We start from the raw sequence: 10,874 nt of genomic DNA on the forward strand, positions 1-10,874 counted from the left end.
ACATTCTTTCATTTCTGTTCTTGGACAATCCCTCTACAGAGTGCTTCTTTGAAGCACGTTTTCCAGTTTGTGAAGGGATTGGATTCCCACTATCATCACCACCAAACTCCTGATCCACTCCAACACCTTGCTCCTAGAGGCTGCATGCTGCTTCCTGTACCTCCTCCAAAAGGCATGTTCTCAGGATCTACTGAGCCCCTACCATGAAGGGGGTGATTAGCAGAAAGGCTAGTATTTTTAGTCCTCAGAGTTCTAGCATCTGATGTGAGATAAAACCACAGTGCTAACTTCCCTTGGCAATCCCACTGACCACTGACTTGAATAGTTCCTTTGCTTGGTGACCCAGTTGGATGCTCAAGTTTGGCCTTTTCCTGTCCTTGATGGAATCAGCTTCTTCATCTGGGTCAGGCTCCCCAGTTCAAAGCCCCCTTCCTATTTCCAGCTTCCTCTGGTGGTTCATCAAATCCAGTGGTAGAGAACCTAGCATACCCTGGGTCTGTATCCACTGGAACCATGACATACAGAATCAACTGAGGGTGCAGTTCTTCAGAGAAAACTCCTGGGAAGAGACACACATCCTCCAACAGTAGATGCATGGCAGAAAACTAGTAACAACATAAGGTTGTGTGTTTAAAGAAATACTTGGCAAGTGTGGTTGAGCTTTAAATGAATAAATTCCATTTTGCCACAGACACAGACAAACCGTGGGGCTCTTCTAGGACTCGTTGGCAATTTATGGCTCTTGGAGATGTCACCATATAAGATTAAACTTTACTAATTTAACAGGAATCAGATGAGGACAATGAATCACCCAGTAAGGATACTACTTCTAGCCCCTTATCACCTCAGTAATTTCAGGAATTTATAAAAGAGACTTAAACATAATTTTAGGCACTCGTATTTCTGAAGTTATTTCTGGGGACTCTTCAAAGTAAGAGAGTCAGCTCAAGAAGAAAATCAAACCAGAGCTCTTAGGCAAGTTGGTTTCCCTTAAGCCCCAGTCCTCTATAAAAAAACTTTTAAAAATAAAGTGTTCCCTCCAGAGTATAAGAGAGAACTCTTAGATGGGGTTCATGGGATGGAGGGATGGAGAAGGGTCAGTGGAAACTGAACATCACTGGCCCGCCTTCTATGAGAGGAGACCGTAGCTTTAGTTTTGCCCATTAAAATCATGTGAGCATACAAATTTTTGGCAGAAAATTAAATGATGCAAACAGATGTAGATAGCAGTCTCTTAATGCCCAAAGCGATTTGTCTTAAAATATAATTATATAAAATAGAAAAGACAACTTTGTTTCTGAACATCTCTTTTTATCTTAAGAGAAACTATCAGAGACAAGAGGGTGAGATTGCTTTTGGAGCCGTGTGAACCCAAATCAAGCAGAGCAGGTATGAGGGGATGGTTCTGGGGCTCAGGGTACAAGAGTCAGACCGAGAGGAAAGACAGCAACTCAGGACGCAGCCTTGCCAGCAGCTGCAGCAGAATGTGGCAGGATCTAGCCAGGGCTTTTTCAGGATCATCCACTTCCTAGGTACTGGGATACCTCAGCCCGAGGCAGGACTGTTCAAAGTCATTGAGTAGGGCCTGCTGATTCTGACACTAAATCCAATATCTTTGTGGAATATTTGTTAGCACATTCTACAGCTTCAAAAAGTCAGACGATACAGGGAGAGAAAGGCATCAGAGGCCAAAAACCAGAATTGAATTTCCTATAAACATAGCAACACTACAGAAACATCTATTCCTTATAGTTCTTCCATGCAAACCATACCCAAACCACATCCCAAAGATGTAGGGGAAGCAACTCGGGGATGGATCATGAGGTCCATGAATTGGAGACTATGCAAATACTTGATTGAAGAATAGTAGATAGGATATTATATCAGTTATGGTTTCTAAAACTATATTATTTCTATTTTACATATAAATGCAATGATAAAGTTCTGTAAGGATACACCAGTCTGATAACAGTGACTGCTTCTAAATGTGTATGCTGTGTAAGAGGTATCTGAGGAGATATTAAAAGGCTTCCTGGATTAGGTGGGATTAATTTTGAAGTATGATTAGGAAATAACTAAGCAAACAAGAGAAAGATGGTATTCCGGACAAAAGGTCCAACTTGTGTAAAACCATAGGAATATGAAAGAGTTTAATATTCTAGGATAATTACAAGTAATTCAGTATGGCCAGAACATAGGGTCCATGGGAGGGATGTACCAGAGATGAGACTGGAAAATCAGGCAGGCATTTGATCTTTAAGGGCCTAGGGTTTAATTCCAAATAATTTTAATTTTTTTTCTAAAGACTATAGAAAGCCTATATTTGACTACAATAATAGAAGGATCATCCAAGAATAATTCAAATAATAAGGATATCACTGTCTCATGTATTAGTCAGCTCTGATGCAGCAACAAGTGTGCCCAAAATTTCAGTGGTTTACAACAGAGGAGTGTATTTCTTGCTCACACTGCATGTCAGCTGTTGGTGGACAGTGGCCTTTCTTCTGTGCCAGGTGTCTTCCTTATTCCAGGATTCCAGCTGAAGGAGCACTTCTCTCCATTCTTATGACTTACTTGTCATTATTATGCCAGAGGGAAAAGGGAAATGGTGGAACCATGGAATGACACAAAGTTTCTGTGTGAATATGGTATCACCTCCATTCACTCTTCATTGGGCAATTCAAGTCAAGCTAAGCCTTAAATCAATGTTGTGGATAATTACACTCCTTCCCAGGGGGCACCTCAACTCACACGGCAATGGGTGGAAATGTACAAACCGCTTACAGGGAGGGGAGTAGCAAATAATTGGGAATGTAACACAATCCTCCATAACTCACATAACAAGAAGTACAGAGGTTGATGGCTCCAGGGTTGGTTCAACAGTTCAGTGACATCATTGTGGATAGTCTCTTCCCATCTTTCTGCTGTACTATTCTCATCATGGTGACTTTTGTTCTCACCCTTATCCCCTCATTTTACAAGATGGCTGCTTCAGCTCTAAACATTACATCCTCAGGCAACCACATCAGAGGTAGGAAGGAAGGCTTCCATCATCATCATCATCATCGTTCTTTCACTCTCTCTCTCACTTTCTCTCCCCCCTCCTTCTATCTCTCCTTCTGTCTTCATCAAGATGATTCCCAGAAGTCCTCAGCAGACTTCATCTGTGATTGCAAGTGCCAGAAGTGGGTCACTACCCCATTCCTCAGTCAATCACTGGCACAGGCTAACAGAATTAACATGTTTGGTTTAAAGCAGCTGAATCTGGAGCAGAGACCTATTTCCCTGAGCACAGTTCTGCCTCATTCGTGAACAAAATTAAGATGCTGTTACCAAAGGAAAATAGGGGCTTGGCTTTTAGATAGGCTAACACTGTGTCTAACAAAGAAGTTTTTAAATAGAAGAGTGGCATGCTTATATATACACTTTTTAAAGTATCTTGGTTGAAGACTAAAGGGTGGTTTTAATGGGCATGAGATTGAACACAGTAAGACCACTTAAAGGACCAAGGAAGCCCAAACATAAGGACTGAGATCAACACAGCTGGCATTACTTGTTAGAAGACTAGAGACCCATAGAACCCCTCAGATACAGAGTAAAACATAATTAGGGCAGCAAGACTACCTCCAGTCTGTACATGGTAAAGAAGCTGAGATTTCCAATCCTCCAACTCTAAGTTCAAGGTTCTCAGGTCGTCAGATATCTGCCATCACTTTGTCCATGGACTTCAACTTGCCAATGTGGGAAACCCACAGATTATCAAGGGGAATTCCATAATTCTGTAAAAACCAAGATTGTGATGCTAAATGAAATTCCATTGTGATTAGTCACAAAGTATGAATCATGAAATAAAGTAGTTTGATGTCTTCCTATTATATTTAAACACAGATGCCCAAATGAGTGTTATTCCTTCAACATGTGATCTTTCTGAAGCTACACTCTTCTAATGCTTTTGGATTTCCCCTCAGGGCCTTGAGCATGCATTTACAAATGTCTTAAGGAAAAGTAAATCTCTCTCTTATGAGGGCTTATTTGTTTTTGTTTTTACTAATAACCAAAGCACAGGCTTTCTAGTGAATAAAGTAGACAACCATTCGAACGACAATGTTGGGTCAAAAATAAGATGGGACAACAAAGCTAGAAAAATCTGTGTACTTGGCTCTAATATAACAAAAATATAAGAGCAGAAACAGAATACTGAGATTGATCTTATTTGTGGTTTATCAATCAATTCAGAAGGCAAGTTTACTAGTGGTTAGACCTTCTCAGTCTTAGTCTTTTCCCTTCCCTGTCCTCCCAACTTGGAGCCCAGGTAGATGGGCATCACCCAACTTATATAGAGAGAGTATTTATCATTCATAAAGTCCTTTCATGTGCATCGTCCAATTTAATTCTTTTTTATATTTGTTTTTCCAGTTTATTGAGAAATAATTGACAAACATCACTGTATAAGTTTAAGGCAGACAGCATGATGGTTTCATTTACATATATTGTGAAATGAGTACCACTATAGGTTCAGCTAACATCCATCTTCTCATATAGATGCAAAAAAAGAAAAGAAAAAAATTTTCTCCTTATAATAAGAACTATTAGTATTTATTCCCTTACAACTTTCCTGTGTATCATACAGCAGAGTTAACTAGAGTCTTCCTGTTGTGAATTACATCCCTATACTTATTTACCTTATAACTGGAGGTTTGGACATTTTGAACAGCTTCCTCCAGTTCCCTCTCCCCTAGCCCTCCACCTCTGGTAACCACAAGTCTGATCTCTTTTTCTATGAGTTTGGTTGGGTTTTTTTTTTGTTTCTGTTTTGTTTTTATGTGTGTGTTTTTATATTCCACACTTAAGTGAGATCTTACAGTATTTGTCTTTTTCTGTCTGATTTTTTTCACTTAGCATAATACCTTCAAGGTCCACCCACCTACATGGGAATCCCTCCCCACCAGGATCCCTCTATCAACTCACCACTCGCCTAGAGGATTCATTAGACCCCATCTCAGAATCACTGGCTTTAAGGCTTCTGTCCACAAAGTATCTGCTTTGCAGCCACTCTTGTTTTTCGCCCTTTTCCTGAGGGATCTCCATTTAGAGGCACTGATATGACTGGCCTACTTGATTTGGGGCAAGAACCAGAATTTACCCGTGTTGTCAAAAATGCCCTGCAAGAGCAGGCAAACCTAACCTATGGTGAAAAAAAAAATCACATCAATGTTACAGGAGGGAGAGACTAACTGGGAAGGAGCGTGAGAGAACTTTCTGGAGTGATGGTAATGTTCTATACCTTGATAGGGGTTTGGGTTAAATAGATGTGTGAATTTGTAAAAAATTCATTGAACAATACACTTAAAGATTTGTGCCTTTGTGTGGAAAATTCATCCTCAACTTAAAAAAAAAGACTAAATAAACACTGCATTCTAGTTAATGAAAGCATAGTGGAGTGTTTAGAAGTAAATTGACCTGATGAAATGTATTACTTTGTAATGTATCAAAATCTAAGGTGGAGTTTTGGATGGATGGAGAGACAGAGAGGTGGATGGATATGTGATAAACAAATACAGCACAAATTAATTGTATAATCTTGGTGATGTTTAACTGTAAGATTCTTTCAACCTATGTTTGGAAATTTTTTATGATAAATTATGAGGAGGGGGTGGGAAATGACTACCAAAAATGTTTTTTCAGTGCCTTAATACCTACACATACTTTGTTTCAGACAGTCATACCCATGCCACAAGACAAACCTGATTATTTTGTGTAACTACCATAATGATGGTGCCCTGAATTTCCAGCAAAAACTCTTCATTGGATGCCCCAGTGTATAGACACTATCTTCCAAATTCTGAGCACAATATTTCAAACAGAACATTCTTTAATCAATAATTGTTATATTATAGTCCTTCAACAGTTGCAAAAAGTAAATTCTTGAAACCCCAATGGTATGAAAATTGAAGAATTTGAAATCTTATTTAAAAAATAGTGCTCGGAGACAGAGATTCCAAAAGAACCTAAATAAATAATTTCCTATGTAAACCAACTATACTTCTATATAAAAAAAAAAGAAAAAAACAAACTTTCCTAAATATTTTCATATTTAACGAAACACAAAAACAGCAAAGAAAAGAAACTATTTTATTTTTTAATATTTCAAAATAATCATTAGTACAGCAAAATTAAATATTTACCATCCCCTTCTCACTAGACCATGTTTTCTCATCCTCGGCACTATTAGCATTTGGGGCCAGATAATTCTTATTTGTGTGGAGTTGTCCTGTGCAATGTAGGATGTTTAGCAACATCCCTGGCCTCCACCCACTAGATGCCAGTAATACGTGTCTCAGTCATGATAACCAAAATGTCTCCAGACGTTCCCAAATGTCCCCAGGGCAGAAATTGCCTCTGGTTGAAAACCACTGTGCCAGACCCTTTTCTCAATAATTCTTTTTCAGTATTTCAATGAGTTGCTTGTAGGTTCATTTTGCTTTGTCCTGAATAATTCACACATCAGGAGGCACCTATTCTGTACATTTTTCAATTGATTTACATGCCTAGTGTTGTTGTATTTATAGAAAATATTTAGGTTGTTTGTGTGTGTGTGTGTGTTTTAAGCAAATGGTCTCCTACTGTGTTATTTGCATTTGCTTTAAAAATAAAAACTTAATATGTCTTACAGACATACCCATGTTAGTACAAACAGGTTAATTGCACTTTAATTACTATATGCAACAAATATTCAGTATTACTGGTAGGATATATCAGTTTACTTTGGCCTTCCTGTTGATGGGCACTTTGTTTGTTTCCCAGTTTTCAGTATTGTAAACAACACTGCAGTAAATGTCCTTGTGCATGCTTTATTCATTTTACTGTTACCTCAGTCACACATGTGTTTTCCAAGGGAGAAGTAGGATACTAGGTTATAAGTAAAAGCACTTAAAACTCTAATGGATGCTGCCTAACTCTTTTCCGACGTTGCTCTACAATTTTACTTCCATTGACAGTATCAGAATGCCCAAATCTTTCGGTTGTCCATATTTAAAAGGAAACATAGGTTGAAAAGGGGTCTTGAATTGAGCCATGTTGAAGTTATAACCAGTGCGCACCCTGTTGTAGGCAAGTGCCTTGGAATCTACTCTCAATCTACTGCCTATTGTCAGTGTACTGGCTGACAACTGAAGGTCAGTGTACTGGCTGACAACTGAAGGTCAGTGTACTGGCTGACAATTGAAGGTGTTTTTGGCTGACTGTGGCAAGAGTAAGGATACAATACATAAAATCCTTCCTCAGCTCCCCCCGTCTGAACCCACAGCATCCTCAGGTTTTGCAGTCATGTTTTGGTGACTTGGCAGGTGAAGATGGTGAGGTGCATATGTGACCTGGAATACCATGGGATGTTGGTGCTAGCCTGGGCTCCAGCACTGCCTGGGAGCTCTGAGAGGCCTTGAAGGAAGTATGGAGAGAAGCCAGAGTTCTTGACCTTCATTGATCCATGATTAGACAGAACAGAAAACAGGACTGGAACACAAATGTGGAGTCACAGAAATATTTGTTAGGTTTAACTGGATGGGAAACTCGTTAGGCTAAGCCTCCCACCTGGAGCAAGTATTCAGAACTCTTACCTCCCTTTGCATGCTTCTCCTGGCAGCAACTCAGGGACTGCCCAATTCAGATATTCTTGAAACTATGATTCTATTCATTACGTACTTACTGAGCACTTTCTCTGTTCCGGGCACTGTGGTTAGTACTGGAAAATCAAAGGTGAACAACATACACTCCAGCTCTCACAGAACGTATGGTCTGACGGGGAGGGAAGGGCATGGTGGTGTCAAGCTGATGCAGTGCAACATTACAGGTATAACGGATAAGAGAAGTTCTTCTCCTGGGATGCGGGAGGTCAGTGTCCCCTGCTCCTGAGAGCCTGAGTGATGTGAATATTTCTATCCAGTGTTTCTGAGAACGTGTTGGGGCTGATTCCTTGTCAGTCTATAACCCAGTGGGACACTGAGCCTTGGAGAGGGACGTAGCTGGATTAGGAGGAGATTCAATCATCCTACCAGCAAAATAGTCCATGACACCATATCACTCAGAGTCTAGAGAAGATGTTGCAAGGGTGGTGTGGGGGCTGTTATGGCTCTTTCAGGCATGAAAAGACCCAAAGGGCATTTCTGGCTGGGGTAGTATCCACAGGGGCCGCAGAGTTGCCATTTGAGGGAAATTTCCTTTACTATTACAACATTGCTAGAAATGTAAGCTCTGCTGAAAAAGTTGTAACCCCTCCTAGGTCAGAACAGGTATCCTAGGGATTCTCCTGCCAATACCAAGAGTGACCAGGCACTGCACAGGGCAGCCAAAGGAGACCAGCATCCAGGAAAGTCCCTGTGTCCATAGGGACAGCATGGATAGTCATGCCAAATTTGGCAGCTATAAATTTTGGATCCAATGTAGAACACGGGGTCAAAACCTCCTCTTAGCAATAATTCCTTTTCCCAAAGAGGTAATATGTCTAAATTTGTTTTTGCATGTCTTACTGAAATTATGAAGAGCTGAGAAATGTGAGTCACTCAAAGTGGGCATAATTAGAAAAAGTTAGGAGACTTAGTTTGGGGAACAGAAAAGAACCATCATGACAGATACAAATGCAGTCTTAGGAGGTGCCTTTTTTTTAACATCTCTATTGGAGTATAATTGCTTTACAATGGAGTGTTAGTTTCTGCTTTATAACAAAGTGAATCAGTTATACATATACATATATCCTCATATTCCTTCCCTCTTCCGTCGCTCTCCCTCCCACTCCTCTAGGTAGTCAGAAAGCACCAAAATGTCACAATTTGTATGGAAACACAAAAGACCCCGAATAGCCAAAACAATTTCCAGAAAGAAAAATGGAGCTGGAGGAATCAGGCTCCCTAACTTCAGACTATACTACAAAGCTACAGTAATCAAGACACTATGGTACTGGCACAAAAACAGAAACACAGATCAATGGAACAGGATAGAAAACCCAGAGATAAACCCATGCAAATATGGTCACCTTACCTTGGATAAAGGAGGCAAGAATATACAATGGAGAAAAGGCAGCCTCTTCAATAAGTGGTGCTGTGTAAACTGGACAGCTACATGTAAAAGAATGAAATTAGGACACTCCCTAACACCATACACAAAAATAAACTCAAAATGGATTAAAGACCTAAATGTAAGGTCAGACACTATAAAACCCTTAGAGGAAAACATAGGCAGAACACTCTATGACATAAATCACAGCAAGATCCGTTTTGACCCACCTCCTAGAGAAATGGAAAGAAAAACAAAAATAAACAAATGGGACCTAATGAAACTTCAAAGTTTTTGCACAGCAAAGGAAACCACAAACAAGATGAAAAGACAACCCTTAGAATGGGAGAAAATATTTGCAAATGAAGCAACTGACAAAGGATTAATCTCCAAAATATACAGGCAGCTCATACAGCTCAATCTCAGAAGAAAACAAATAGCCCAATCCAAAAATGGGCAGAAGACCTAAATAGACGTTTCTCCAAAGAACATACACAGATGGCCAACAAACACATGAAAGAATGCTCAACATCATTAATCATTAGAGAAATGCAAATCAAAACTACAATGTGATATTATCTCACACCTGTCAGAATGGCCAGCATCAAAAATCTACAAACAATAAATGCTGGAGGGGGTGTGGAGAAAAGGGAACACTCTTGCACCGTTGGTGGGAATGTAAATTGATACAGTCACTAAGGAGGTGCCTTTTGCATGAAGTTACTCTGTGCAGAGTAAAGTCCTTATAAACCTGGGTGTGGGGGGGTTAGTGGGGGAGGGAGCTAAAGACATCTAAGCAGAGAGCAGATTATTAGATAAGGATTAGTGAAAGCTTTCTCTGTCTCAAGCTCCAGGGTTCCTATGTTCCTTCTAGCACAAAAAGCAGGCAGTAAAACGTGGAACCATAAAATTAGAGACATATTGGGCTTTGGGGCAAATGACTTGGTACAGAATAGGTGCCTCTTGTTGTGTGACTTATCCAGGACAAAGCAAAATGAACCTACATGCAACTCTTTGAAATCCTTAAAAAGAATTATTGAGAAAAGGATCTGGCAAGTGATTCTCAACCAGGGGCAATTTCTGCCTTGGGGACATTTGGGAAGTCTGGAGACATTTTTGGTTGCCATGACTGAGACAAGTATTACTTGTGGGTGGAGGCCAGGGATGTTGCTAAACATCCTACATTGCACAGGACAACTCCACACAAATAAGAAGTATCTGGCCCCAAATGCTGAGGTTGAGAAACCATGGCCTAGTGAGAAAGGAAAATATTTAATTTTGCTGTACTAATGATTATTTTGAAATATTAAAAAATAAAATAGTTTATTTACTTTGCTGTTTTTGTGTTTTGTTAAATATGAAAATATTTAGGTAATTTTGTTTCTTTTCTTATTAGTTTTTTATATAGAAGTATAGTTGATTTACATAGGAAAGTATTTCTTTTGGTTGTTTGGGAATCTATGTCTCTGAACACTATATTTTAAATAAGATTTCATATTCTTCAATTTTCATACCATTTGGGTTTCAAGAATTTATCTTTTGCAATTGGTGAAGGACAATTATATAATAATAGTGGGTTACCTTGGAGTCGAGGGCAGAGGAGAAGAGAGAGGAGCAGGAAAACTAAGGGTACTGGTCAAGAGAGATTATAGTCTTATGTGTAATATTTTAATTTTTACAATGAGAAAATAACTTGCAAAATTAAAAATGAAATTTAAAAAGGGGGGAAAGGAAAAACTCAACATCTACCTCTGCAAGGGAAGGAAGGCTATTAGATGAAACTATCAGAAAAAGCAACCCTTAGAATTGGTGTATTGATATGAGGC

Source organism: Mesoplodon densirostris, chromosome 2 (assembly GCF_025265405.1).
Source record: "Mesoplodon densirostris isolate mMesDen1 chromosome 2, mMesDen1 primary haplotype, whole genome shotgun sequence".
NCBI lineage: Eukaryota > Metazoa > Chordata > Mammalia > Artiodactyla > Ziphiidae > Mesoplodon > Mesoplodon densirostris.